The sequence below is a fragment of the Camelus ferus genome, chromosome 6, assembly GCF_009834535.1.
Source record: "Camelus ferus isolate YT-003-E chromosome 6, BCGSAC_Cfer_1.0, whole genome shotgun sequence".
NCBI classification, from domain to species: Eukaryota; Metazoa; Chordata; class Mammalia; order Artiodactyla; family Camelidae; genus Camelus; species Camelus ferus.
In genome coordinates this window covers 30512623-30527108 of record NC_045701.1, presented here as the reverse complement: position 1 = coordinate 30527108, position 14486 = coordinate 30512623, and the positions used below count along the sequence as shown (strand labels likewise).

The 14486-nt window shown below is 43.1% G+C and overlaps 1 protein-coding gene and 1 pseudogene across 2 annotated transcripts in view; one reads left to right on the top strand and one right to left on the bottom strand.

Annotated features, from left to right (window-relative positions):
• Positions 1 to 14486, top strand: part of RNASE13 (ribonuclease A family member 13 (inactive)) — a 34032-nt gene that overhangs the window by 1444 nt on the left and 18102 nt on the right. The window lies entirely within an intron of this gene.
• LOC102513624 lies at positions 9715 to 10837 on the bottom strand (annotated as a pseudogene).

The following is a 14486-nucleotide window of genomic DNA, read 5'->3' as shown; positions in this document are numbered from 1 at the left end:
AAGAGACCCTCCCAGGCCCCTGCCCGCCTCCGGTGGAGCAGAGGGCAGGGAAATCGGGGGATTCCTCCCACTCTCCAGGGGGCTTGCCCGCCCTCCTCGTTCCCCTCCCATCTCCTCCGGCTCCGAGCCTTCGGGCTCCGACAATGGGCTCCTCTGTGCGGCCAGGGGAGGGCGGGGGCGTGGGGGAATTAGGGAGCGGTGAAGGCTTGGGTAGGGGGTGGACGTCGAGGCTGAATGTGCGCAGGGTCCCGGGATCAGGATCCTCCTGTAGGGGCAGGCACTTCGGCTGACGTTTTCTGAGTTCTTTCCTCTCTGCCCCTTCCCCTCCGCATCCCCTATCTCTCCCCTAGCTAGCGGAGGGAAGGCACCAGACTCCCATTCAGCCCCACGGTCGGATACTGGAAGCCAGACTCTTCCTTCTTGTGGGGTGGCAATAGAGTCTCCCAGGGCCGCTAGGGCTCGTGGCGGTGGGGATGGCTATTTGAAGCAGTAGACAAAAGGGGTGGGCTAGTTAAGAAAGTTCTAGCCTCATCCATCCTCCACCGCTTCTGGATGGGAAATGAAGCCCTGTCGAGGGTCCCCCAGGAGGGGTAGGGGAGGCTTAGGCATAGCAAAGAGATGCTGCGCCCCCCTCCATCTTTGAGCAGGCACTGGAAAGTGGGAGTGGGAGGCATGGGAAGGGGAGGCTTCCAAAAGGTGAGCATTTGAGAAGATCGGAAAGCCAAATAGACCCCAGAGAGGGACGAGAAGGCGTATGCCACTGCAGCTGGGGGGTGACGTTTGGAAAACGTCCTGCCAGTGGACGCAGCTGCGACGAGGCCAGGAGGCCAGAGCCTCTTCGCAGTCTTCAGAACAGCGCGGGACCGAGGGGGGGAGGCGTCACCTAGGTGATGAGCTCTTCTCTCACCTCCTCAGAACTCTGATCTCAGCCCTTTCTCCACTCCTGCAGTCTGGAAGAGAGGAAAAAGAAAATGTTCATCCTTCTTGGAGGCAAGACATCTCTCTGCTCCATGGCATCAAAAAAAAAAAAAAAAAAAAAAATCCAGGGCAGCAAACCTCAGGGATAGTCTTCGCAGCAGAGTTACAGGCGAGGAGCTGGAACTCTTTTCCATCAATGGGTCATCCAGACTCTCCAGCTTCCTTATAATTAGTGCTGAGAACTAGGAGAGTGAGATTTTGCTACCCCCTGGTGTCCACTCTGAAAATGCTGCCCAGTGGTGGGTTACCAGAATTTAGGAAACTTTCTTTGGGGTATATTATGAACTTTATTCACTTGGTTCAAACCCAGCTTACCCATTCCCAGTGTTGACAGAGAGTCTGAACCTTCCTTTACCAGGTCTTGCATTTTTTATACTCATTGTTTGGGGAACGGTTTGTAGAATACATGTTTCCCCCAATTAGGAAGTGGCATGTAAATTAAGCTGGCTATTAGGAGCTAGTAAACTCCTGGGAAAAAAAGGAGTGGATCAGTTTTTCACCCCATGGGAAAAAGGAAGTCACTGAAAGTTTTTGAGCCTATGGGGTGAGGGATTTTGGATGCAAAGTCTGGGAGCCAGTTATTCCTTTCTTGTAGTTTAAATCTGTGCTAAATTAGAAAGGTTTATTTTATTAAGTAAGGTGACAGATATGCTTATAGTGTTTAAATACCACTATCTCCAAGAATCCAGGCTCTTACCTAAAAGTGGGTATATGCATGTGGTGCATGTGTGTGTCTGTACAAGAAAGTGTGTGTCTATACAAGGAAGTGTGTGTTGATGTATATGTTTTGGGGAGATGTGAAGTGAAAAGATTATAATGGAGGAATTAGAGACAGGGAGTTGACCAGTCTTAAAAGCCCTCCCCTGCATTTACAAACAGTTCTCACTTTATCTCACCAATTTCAGATTCTTTGGAGCTTATCAAACTCCCATTTTACAGGTGAAATTATGGTGTATTGAAATGTAAAAACTTGCTGTAAGCTACTCAGGAAGTGGAGAAGTCAGGATTTGAACCCAAGCAGTCTGACACCAGAGCCTTCATTCTCCACCACTAAGTTACAGGGCCTGGTTATACAGTCCAGGCTCATCCTAAAATAAGTAATAGTTAAAATAATCCCCAAGAAATTTCTAATATGGATCTTATGGGGAAGTAATGTTATGCAAACATGAAAAAAGGTGAAAGAAATATTTGTGTCTGTAATGTTTATTACCTGGCCTATATGCACCGAGAGATGTAATGGCCAGTTCTGCATAGGACTGGGGCTTTAGGCTGCTCACTCTTTGTCCACTAGGAGAGCAGCTGTGACCAGGGCTCTGCTTGAGCTCCATGCCTCAAGGAAAGGAGGAATTAGTGAAGGACCACAAAGGGGAATTTTGGGGACAGGAAGGGACAGACTTGAGAGAACGTGTTCTTGTTACTTGTGCTTTCCAAAAGAAATTGGGGGCCAAACCAGTTAATTCTATTTTTTGTTTAATTTCCCCTTAGTTTTGGTTTTATTTTATTGGTAATATTCCTTTAAATATTTACAACTTGTCTGCTCTGAACTAGGTGTCACCAGAGCCCACATCAGCACCAGCTTGCCCATGTTAGTGCATTAGTTTCCATACTGGTCTACACGCTTTGCTTCTGCTGCCTGGGAAGCCATTCACTGCACCCTTGCCAGAGTGATCCTCTAAAAAATCCAATCAGATCACGTCAACCCTTTCTAATGGCCTCCGATTTGCACCATGACTCCTTTTCCCCATCTCTCCAGCCTCATCTCTTAGCATTCCCCTGTTGCGGGAAGCCACTAGTGACCCTCCAGCCACAGTGGCCTTCTTACAATTCTTCACACAGGCCTTGCTTATTCCTGATTCAGAGCCTTCTTACTCTCCCTTCTACCTAGAGCCTTCGTTTCACAATTCTAGGAGCTGGCTGTCATCCTTTGGGTCCTAACTAAAGTGTTGCATTCTCCAGTGTCTTCCATGACCTAAAGTGACCTCTCACCTGTTGTCTTTCCCAATAATGTTATTTTGTTTGTTTGTTTGTTTTCTTTTCTTCACAGCCTTTATCTCTATTTGATTATATATTCATTTGTTTATTTCCTGTCTCTCATAACAGGCCCACCTCTGCCACCATATATCATTTGAAAATAAGCTTCATGAAGTCAAGGACCTTGTCTCTTTTGCCACTGTTGTATCCTAGATAGTGTATGACCCAGAATATGGGGAGCAGAAATCCCTATGTGACAGGAATGGTGGTAGGAACAAGTGAGAGGTAAAAATCAAGGGAGAGTAGAGAGGCCGAGGCCAAGGCTTGGAGTCCAATGCTTAGCTTTTTATTTTTCTTCCTGGACATAGCCCTCACAAGTTCTTTGTTGGTTAATATTTGCAAGTGGAAAATACATAGAACAGAATTAAAAGCAAACGTGGGGTGCATCCACTATGGAAAACAGTATGGCTGTTCCTCAAAAAGTTAAAAATAGAACTTTTTTTCTATTTTTAGAAATATCATATGATCCAGCAATTCCACTTCTGGGCATTTGTCCAAAGAAACCAAAAGCACTAACTCAAAAATATATCTGCACCTCCATGTTCACTGCAGCATTATTTACAATAGCCAAGATATGGAAATAGCCCAAGTTACCACTGACGATGAATGGATAAAGAAAATGTGGTATGTATATATGATGGAATATTATTCAGCTATGAAAAAGAATGAAATCTTGTCATTTGCAATAGCGTGGATGAAACTTGAGGGCATTATGCTAAGTAAAATAAGTCAAACAGAGAAAGACGAATACTGTATGATTTTACTTACATGTGGAACCTGAAAAAAAAACCTTCATAGATAGAGATACCAGATTGCTCATTGCTAGTGGGAGCAGGGGTGGGTGAAATGGGTGAAGGGGATCAAAAGAACGAACTTCCAGGTACAAAATAAATAAGTCATGAGGATGTAATGTACAGCATGGTGATTATAATTAATGCTGTACTGCTTATTTGAAAATTGCTAACAGAGTAGATCTTAAAAGTTCTCATCATAAGAAAAAAATTCTGTTGGTATGTATGGTGATGGATGTTAACTAGACTTATTATGGTGATCATTTTACAATATATACAAATATTGAATTGTCATGTTGTACATCTGAAACTAATGTTTTATGTCAATTATACTTAATAAAAAAAGTGTGGAATGTCTTCTGGGTCAGATGTGGCTTCACTGGGCTAGAGGAGTCTGGAAGAAGCTTTAGTCTGGAGAGGGAGTTCTGGAAAGGCTCCAAATTCACTTATGGACTTTATTGATGTACAAAACCAGATCCTCCTTTATATAGTTGTAATCCATTTGAAAATACAGTTTTATGTTCTCTTCTCTTCATGTAGCGTCGCCCACACACATTTCTATGCATCAATATAATTTTTGTGTATTTGTCTTCAGTTAAAGGGATACTTTGATGCTTTAATTAAAGCACTATAAGTAGTTGCCCTATCATTTGTTTAGACACTCTCAATTTGGGGGGAATTGGCATAATTTCTAAGGTTTTTTTGTGACACAAAGAAAAGTATAAACAGTTTGGCACAAATTTACTCCTCATTTAGAATTATTTCCACTTAGCATATTTTACCAAGCGGAATTACTGGATCAAACAGTAGGAGCCATTCTATAGCTCTTGTTATTTTCTGACGAGGCAGTTTTGGAGGGCCAGGGTCATGAATGCTCTGAAGTTGGTTTAAAAGTTGAGTGCAAAGAGGAATTCGATTTATTCTGAATGGCTCAAAGCAATAGGGTGTCAGTGAATTGCTGCGGTGACAGAGATACAGATTAGGTTCTATATAGGGGAATTTTTGTTATTTAGAGCTGCTGGAAAATGGCACAGGCTGACTCCATAGGTAGTAAATTCCCTCTCTCTGGAAATTTTAAAGCATAATGAGAGGTTTTTAAAATAAATGATTTTATAAGCTTTCCAGAGTTGTGCTCTGTATATTTTCCTAGCCCAATTCCTTTGCTCTGAAAACAAATTTTGTCCAACTAATATTTATTAAGATCTAAATGTGCCAGGTGTGTCTAGTGGCAGTTGGAGCTCTCATTGGCAGCCTCCCAGTAGGGTCGCCAGGAGCAGGCAGTCTGGGAATTACAGCAGCATGAAGTCATACCTCCATCCCTACCCCCAATCCCCCAATTCACAACTGCTGAGCAGGTGGGTACAAATTTGTCTCCGGTTTCCTGACACCTTATTTTCTGTCCTCATTGACTACTTCCCTGTCTCTGCCCACATTCCACCTATTCTTACGACCTTTGTTGTAAAACTTTCTAAACGCTTTCCAAATGCTCCCAAGCCAAACCCAGTACCTAAGTAATTTATTCCAAGTAATTGTTACAATATCTTGTTTTTTATTCTGCCAAAAGGTGTTTGTACTGCAAATGAGGAGTTTAGATCACCAAAGAATCTGTAATTGATGGAATATAGCACTCCAAATTCCACTAACATAACTTCACCTCCCAGCCATGAACACAGGTGTGTTTACACACACACATGTGCATGTGTGCGCGTGCGCCCACACACACACACACACATATTTCCAGGCAAGCAGCCTGATTTATTGAAGGAACCAGTTGCTTAACAATCTGTTGTTTTTGTTTTTGTTTTTTAAGAGCCACCTTACTTGGAAATATATAATCTCAAAACTCCAAGTTTGGCTAAGGAGGAAAAGTCCCTATTGAGGATGGAGATAATTATAGACTCTGAGTTTTACTTCTTCTTTGAGGTTTTTTTTGGGTTTTTTTTTGCCGAATTCCTCCACCACCGCAGCACTGGCCTCAGGGAAGCCTGGCTCCCCTTTCTCAGTTTCTCCAGAATGCAGAGGAAGGAGGGCGCCGAGGAGAGATACAGTTCTGGGTTGGGTTCCAGTGCCACCACTGCCAGCCTGATCCTTGAGCCTGAGCCTCGGCTATTGCATCATGAGAGGCCACTCTCCCTTCTGAGGGTGCAGTAAAACCAGCAGACATGGCAACATCAGGAAATACAGTCACCCAAGCTACTGTGCATTCTGTCCATGAAAACAGGGCAGAAAATGGACTGGCCTGGCAGTGCCAATGTGAACTTTTTAAAAGTCCTTTTTGTGCCCAGAAAAGAATATTCAGAGAGCTACCTTGGCTTTTTAAAATTTATGTTCTCTGTGTTAAAGATGTAAATCAGACGCTCAGTTCTTCCTTAAGCTTTTATGCTTAACTTACAAACAAGTATATTTTAATAATCACTTTAAATGATTGTATTTGTTGACTATTTGGTACCATTTATAAATGGAGTTTATACGTCTCCTTTAAACATTTAAAAATATACTTTATAAGTTTAGCACATTCCATATACCTTACAAAGAAATTCGGTCATCTGAGCTCACCAACAACACATTCCTGAATATCTAAAAAACACCTCTTAGAAATCTAACAATTTCTGAATATGGTAATCCAATTCCTAAATTTTCTTAAACATTCCAAAACTGATTTTAAAGAAAAATTTGATTTCAAACCACACGTCTAAACTAATTGCGCGTTTTAAATTAGGATTTCAAGGCCAATTTGTTACTGTAACAGATTAAATTCTCTTAAACACTGCAAATACCTAAAACACCAAATATGCACAAATTCCTTATACAAACATATTAATGCTATGTATTTGATTCACTTATTTTTATCCTTAATTTAACATTTTCTGGATACTAAAGCAAACTTACCCAATTAGGAGATAATCAGGCTGTCCTAAATATCTGAGGAGTCCCTTCCCGAGTGACTTTTTGGAAATACGTTCTCAGAAGCTTAAGGAGCATAACCAGCAGAGATTTTGTCCCAAGGCTTCCCAACTGCCCCACTGGGCCCTGTTTTATGGATGCTGCGTCATTACTCACTGAATGGGTCAGTTTTATAGTCCATGGCCCCTAGATTCAAGTTACATCCCATCTAATTCTTCAACCTACACTCGGAAGTCGGAAACTCCTACCCATTTTGCTACACCATTTGTTTGGATGTTATCAGTCTATTTAAGGTTCCGTTCTATTGTGAATTCTTTCCACAATCTTACCGGTTTCTGGAGCTCCAATTTTTACAGATATTGAGTGGTTTAATTTCTCTTGGTGTTGCCTGACTGTAGTTACAGACCTAATGTTATATCAGAGATATGTATCAGGAATATTAACATTTAACAGAGAACAAATTTTAGGTTAGGATGAATGAAACCCTGGGGGAGGTGGGAGAAAAATGTTATGGAATCCATTCGATTCGTTATACTCTTCTGTTATTGTTCAATAGTGTTTTAAGGATTTTATTTTTTCTTGCTTCCTAGTCTAGACAGTAAAATGTTTGAGTGTAACCACTTTGGTGTATTTACTTAGCTTCAAATCACAGCCCCCTCCAAAACCATAACGTGTGTTGGACCCATGTAAGGAACCCAGTAATATTTGGAAAAAAGAAAACCGAGAACTTCTGTGCTTTCTTAAGACAGTACCTAGGATAGCTGGGGAATTACTGAAGAAGCAGGCAAACCAAAAAGAATGCATAGACACAGGTGTCTCTTAGATTAGGACCTTGAATGACTGATTGGCTCTGAAGTTTCCCCTAAGACTGAGAGATGGCAGGGGAGAGGCAAGTTTGGCAGCCAGGCAGGTCTGAGCTGAGTTCTGAGTGTTTTTGTCAAGATGTCTGCAGGTCACCGACGGGACTGGTAACAGCAGGCAGATGGATATGTGCTCTGGGAACTTGGAAGACCTGGGGCTGGAGATATGCTTTTGGGAGCAGGTAAGTGGCAGTTGAAGCCATGGAACTGTATCAGTTCACTCAGGAGAGTGCAGTGTGAGCTAAGAATAGGACCCTGAGAAACACTATCATTTAAGGTGCAGACGGAGGAAGTGGAGCCTGCCCACGACCCTGGGGCAAAGCCAGAAGGGTAGAAGATTGTTGTTTCCCTCTCATTTCCAGTATGTCTTCTTTGGTCAGAAACACAGGGTGGGCAAGTTTGTGATAGTGATGGGCAGAGTGTGGTAGGCGGGCCGCCTGGTTAATGTGGGGAGGCTGTATTTGGGTAGGATAGTGTGGGTGTGGTAGGTGAGAGGGATCTCTGCTTAGATCTCTTTCTAGAAAGAAGGAAAGGGGGCTGGAGTTGGAATTTGTGGATTCTCTGCTTTCCCTGCTACTTCACATTTCACCAGTCATCCTCTCCTTATTCTGAGCCTTATTCTGTGTAGGAAAATCTCTTTCTAAATATGGGAAGGGCGGGGAACGGTGTAGCTCAGTGGTAGAGCTCATTATTTAGCATGCACAAGGTCCTGGATTCAATCTCCAGAACCTCCATTAGAAATTTATTTTAAATAAATAAATATGGAAAGGAAGGTGTATGGGGGAGGCAGAGTTGGAAGGGGGAAGGAGAGTGATTGCTTTACTGTTGAGTTTGTGTACCTGTGTATGTGTGTTATGTACACATGTGCATGTGTGTCAGTATGTGTCCCTGTATATGTATGTGTGTGTGGGTATGAATGTTTTATGTTGGTTTTTATATATGTGCATGTGTATAATACATGTATATTTTTCTCTTTGTATCTATCAGGGTAAGTATAGAAATTGAGGGGACGCATTGAGAAGCTTTTATGCCAATTTAGTAAAACTGATTTTTCTTCTTTTTTTTTAAAATTGAAGTATATAGTCGGTTTACAATGTTGTGTTAGTTCCTGGTGTATAGAGTAGTGACTCAGTTATATAATAAATAAATATATTTATTTTTACAGGACATTGCAAGGTGTTGAGTCTAGTTTCCTGTGCTAGGACCTTGCTGTTTATCTTTTTCACATGTAGTACTTAGTGTCTGCAAATCCAAACCTCTGAATTTATCCCCTCCACCTCCCATGATACACTGATTTTATGTTAATTGAATCTAATAATAAAAAATCTGGCTTTGTGCTTTCTATTGTTTGTATGTTCCATTTCATGTTTTCTAGTAATTCAGTTTACTGCATTTTATGAAAGTTCTGGTCTACGGCAGATTGCACATAAAACTACTCCTTCACCAGTTAGTTGGAGAAGGACTAATTAGGACCAGATCAAGATTCTTAGAAGGTCCTGATTCTGAAATTTCACTTCAGAATTCTGAGGTTCCTGCTGTGGGTTGTACCAGTGAGGCATGAGGTCAGGTCTCGAGCACAAACAAGGGAGTCCAGCCTCAGGTCTGACTGGCATCCCCGGGGCTAAGCCTGCTCTTCCCCTCCTTCCTTCTTTTCATGTGACATGGAACGACCAGGCAGTTCTCAGGGTGACAGAAGGCAGAGCCCAGGCCGCTCTTCCAAGCCAGAGCCTGCTCGGGGGCTGCCTTCCCTTCTGCCTGTTGGGCCCGTAATGTGGATGGTTCACAGAGATAAGAAAGGGTTTCCAAACCTCCACGCTTTCCCCCGGACAGTTACACACACTCACAATTACACACACTCAATCAGGAAAAACAGGGTCTTTTATTGCAGCAAAATCAGACACATTCCTTTGCCTAACACAGGGAAACTATCACAGATTCCCCCGTTCTCCTTTTTGGATAATCTCCCCAGGGATCCCTCTGAACTGTCCAACCACTGCCCTTCCAAGGCCCTGACCTCAGTTTGTGTTTGTAGTTTTGCATTCTTCTTCTTTAAGATGGCCTCCAAAATTACACATGCCATGAGCCCCACAAAACCTGGATCCACCTGTGCCAAGATCCTTAGTGCCTGAAGGGCCACAAGGTACCCACACTCAGGAAGCAATGAAAGCAGTATTGAAGGGCTCTCTTCCCTCATCATTTGGAACATCCACAAAGCCCCCTAAGGAATTAAGAGTGTGTGAAGCTGGCTGCGTGGGAGAGAAGTGGTATTTGCAGAGAGGGTAAGGATTAGTAAAGAACTCAAGGCAGGAAACGCAGCTGCAGCGTTGGGCTGAGGGGAACACCTGGCCTTAGACAACATTATCCAAGAATATGGGACCAGCTGGTACCCCAGGTTGTCCTTCTGTTGCTGGGGTAGGGATGGGTCACAGCCCACGATGAAGAATGCATCCAGTTGCTTCTCTCTTTTTTTTTTTCAATTTAAAATTTTTTCTTTTCTTTTTTATTGAAGTATAGTCAATTTACAAAGTTGATCAATTTCTGATCTCAGCCATGAAAAAGAATAAAATAATTCCATTTGCTGTAACATGGATGGACCTGGAGACCATCATTCTAAGTGAAATAAGCCAGAAAGAGAAAGAAAAATACCATATAATTTTTTCTTTTTTTTTTTTTAATTGAGGTATAGTTGATTTACGATACTACGTGTCAGGTGTACAACACAGTGATTCACAACTTTTCAAGGTTATACCCCATTTATAGTTATTATAAAGTACTCACTATATTCCCTGTGCTGTACAGTATATCCTGGTCAGTTGCTTCTCTTTGTACCTGCAGTCTGGGTGCCTCCCCGAGGTGAGCTCCCATGTGGTCAGGGATACAGGCTTCTGGCTCTGGTGGCAGTTTTCACTTGCAGGCTGTGATGGGGGTCTGACAGGTGGCGGCCACACTGGAGAAGGATTCATGCAGGCAGGTGTTGAAGCCTTTGCAGCGTCTGGGGTGCTTGTTGATTTTGCCGATCGGAGCGCTGTGTCCCTGAGACCTGGGCTGCACATGCTGAGTTTCAAACCACTGAGCTGACGTCACGTGGCTGGGCTTGGCACTGACCAGGACCTTGGCCACCCAGAGCCCCAGCAGCAGGAGCAGAAGCAGGGGGCAGAATCCTGCTCTGGCTGGTGCCATCTCTCCCGAGGGGCACAATGGCACAGGGGGTGTGGGAGGTAGGTGAGTTGTTCACTATGGGGGGATGCCCGCCAGCCCTTCTAAGAATTTCATACCCTAAATCAATTATTGCAGGGCTCCTGCAGTTTCAGATATTTAAGAACACTACTGGCATTTGATTGTTCTCAGCAGATAATGTACATTTTTATGCCCCTAATAAATACTTAAATTGTTTTTCCCTCGTAAGAGTTTTATGAGGCGAGTATGATTACTTTTATATATATGTATATACGAGCAAACTGAGACTCAGAAAAGTTGAGGAAATTGCCCATCATCACACAGAGAGTATCAAACACAGGATTTTAATCAATGCTTCTTGGCTTCCCAAGCCCCTATTCTTTCCACCCTCCCATGTTTCTTGTCTGAAACTCTGAGAAGTCAGACCACGAAGGGAAACTAATCTTGGAAGACAGATAGGCCAAAGGCCCATCCCTTCCTCTCCCAGGCTAGCTCAGGCATTCCTGAAAGTCAATATTAAGGTTGAGGAGTCAGGCTAATTCCTCTCTGCTCTGTGATCCAGTTTCCCACTGAAGCTGGAAAAACAGTCCTTCTCAGAGCTCCAATTTTTAAAAATTGGATGACATTCAGTATATTTATTTTTACTTCTGTTCAGTGACACTAGCATTCCTTGAAATATGTTGTTGCACAGTTTCATTTTCAAAGAACTGTTTGAATTAAAAGCAGAGATGTATATTTAGTGTATTATAATACTGGCAGTAAGTGGATATTGCCACAATTATCAAGGGAGGAAGCAAATGACTGAAGTGGGGGATCTTGCCCTGGCCACAGCCTCTCAGATCTGTGCTGGTGTGTTGAACCCTACTCAGCATCTCGGCCTCTGGGATCTGTGTGACTTCAGTGCCTTTGAGATAAAAGGCTCCTCAAAGTGGCAAAAGTCACTTCGCTCCTATGATCTGCATTGCCAGATGGGAAACTTCTAAGATGTTTGTCCCTCTGCCTCCAAGGTGGAGCCTGGTTCATCAACAGAGCTCGCCCCTTTCATAGTGGGGATCCTTTCCTACACTTCTCCCCACAATGCTAATAAAACATTGATTTTTGAACCCAGGAGACCATTATCCAGCAAGCAGTGGACTTGGGCCCTATATATATACATATATATGTGTCTGTATACATATATATATTTATCCAGGAAGTCATTTCTCTTTGGCAGGTGCTCAAAGAAGCCTTTCCCAAAGGTTTGCAGACCCAAACCCCTGGGCTTTTGTGTGAGAGGGTGGGGACGGCAGCGGGAGCCAAGGGTTGATATTAACATTTCATACCGCCCAAGGTGACTGACCACAAATTTTGCAAGCTCTGAATCGAATTAAGTTGCAAACAAGTTTCCCCTCAAGTAGGTGCTGACCTACTGCAGCTGGCCAGCCCCACTCAGGAAGGCCTGGGGAAGGTGTTCCTTTGATTGTATATTTGATCCTAGTTATTCTTCACAAGTCTTCCCCACTGCCACGGTCTCAGGGCCGTTTTATCCATTAAGCACCAGAGGCCTAGCGCCTAGGTTCTGGGAGGTTTTCAAGGGCCCACAATATCTGAGACTTGGAAAAAATATATTGGCTCCAATATAGGAAAAGCCAACTGCAAAATCAAATTTAAAATATTTGCTTACCTGCTACCACGGTAACATAAAGTTGATTTCCTTTATTTTGGAATTTGGCACCCATAAGAAGTTTATTGCATTGTCAAACAACTTTAGGTTAGATTTCGCTCCTTTTACAGGAATTCTCAATACCACGATTGCGGAAGGAGCAGTGCCAATCCCAAATTACTTGTGGTCAAATAGTTTCAGAAGCAAAACTTTAAAAAATCATTTCAGATACATTTCTGCAAGAATGATGTTGAATGAGGAGTATATATTTTTATATATTCAGTATGGTGTGATGTAATGCTAAAATGCCCAGTGTGTTATGGAGGTATTAAACATAGCCCTCAACACTCTAGGGCCAGTTGCCTTGAGTGTATCACTTACTGCGTTCCTAAAGGCAGCCGGGATAATGCACACCGCATCACTTCAGGGTCAGGTCAGCACAGGGCTGGACCACAGCAAGAGGAGGGAAGGGATACCACTAACCACCATTTAGTGAACATGTACTATGTGCCCTGTTAGGTACTTTGTTCAGGACTATCATTTAAAAAGTATTTATTAAGGGGGTGGCAAGGGATAAATTGGGAGTTTGGGATCTGTAGATACTAATTACTATATGTAAAATAGATAAACAGCAAGGTCCTACTGTATAGCACAGGGGACTATATTCAATACCTTGTAATGAACTATAATGATAAAGAATATGAAAAAGAATATATATGTATAAATGAGTCACTATGCTGTACACCAGAAATTAACACATTATAAATCGATTATACTTCAATTAAAAATAAAAAAAATAAATTAAAAGTGTTTACTGTGTACCAAGGCCTCATGCTTCATATATAATTTTTTTATGTAAAACAATATTATGTGGTCCATGTTATTATCCCCATTTTATAGAAAAGGAAACTGAGGCTTGGAGATGTTAAGGTCACAGATGTACTAAGTAGCAGGCCCAGGACTGAAAATGAGGTAGGTCTGGCTCCAAAGTTGTGTTATCCGTCCCTGCCACACTGCTTTCCTGTGTACTAAGAGTTGCTTCACGGGCTGATCTTGTGGCCAAATTCTATTCTAACACATTGGTCTTCTTTTCGTCTCCTGGACATGTTTTGCCCTCTTCAACTTTACTTCTGTTTTTTTTTTTTTTTTTTTCTCTCCCCTGAGGGCGCTCCCTCAAATATTATCCATCCTTCAGAGCTCAGTTTGGTCCTATGGGCTTGATCGTGACCACATGCACAAACCTTCCTGTACAAGTCTGCCTCGAGTGAATCCCACCTGAACGTAACCTCCTTCGGCATTAAGTCCTGGTACTGCCCATTTGGGTGCTCAATCATGTACTACCTTGTTTTGTGATTTGACTCTCACATGTATATCCTGTCTTCCCAACTAAATGGTGAACTCATGGGACAGGAATCAGGTCCTTTCATGTTTCTGTATCTCCGTAGTGCCGGACATGTGGATGGGATCGCTCGTAGGGACACTCAGTATCCGTGTGTTGAGCTGAATCATCCCTCTGGGCCTCTGAGTCTCCTCAGCCTTTGTAACGCAAAGAATTTCAGCTGAATAATTTCTGAAAAGCTCCCCTACCCAGGTTCTAACACTCCAACACAAGAGGAAACATCAAAGTGCCAGTAGCCAGACTGGAATGTGAGGAGAGGCCCTGCAGGAAGACCCTGAAGGTAGCTCAGAAGAGGGGGAATAGAGAATAAGCAATGATCCCATAAGACCAGTTTTTTCACAGTGCGCTAGGAGGTGTGCGTCAGGGGTCCGGAAAAATCCATCTTGGTTGCTGGTCTGAGGTAGCTTTTGAACTCCAAGTGCCTCTACCAGTGTACTTGTTAGGCTTCACCTCGCAAATAGCCCCTGGAGGTGAGAGGCAGCCTCTTCAGGAAGAAGGGGGTTCTGGAAGAGTGGGGCTGATTTAGGAGGGGGTAGGGCCGCTACAAATGACCAGGAGTGGCAAAGGGGAAATGGGCTGTACATTTTCTGCTCCTCTGTTTGGGTCCTGTATGACGAGATTGTCCAGAGCTGTTTCCTGGCCCCTCAGTAGAGGGCACTGGTGGGATGGGTTCCTAGAGGTGGTGCAGGAGGGCAGGTTCAGCT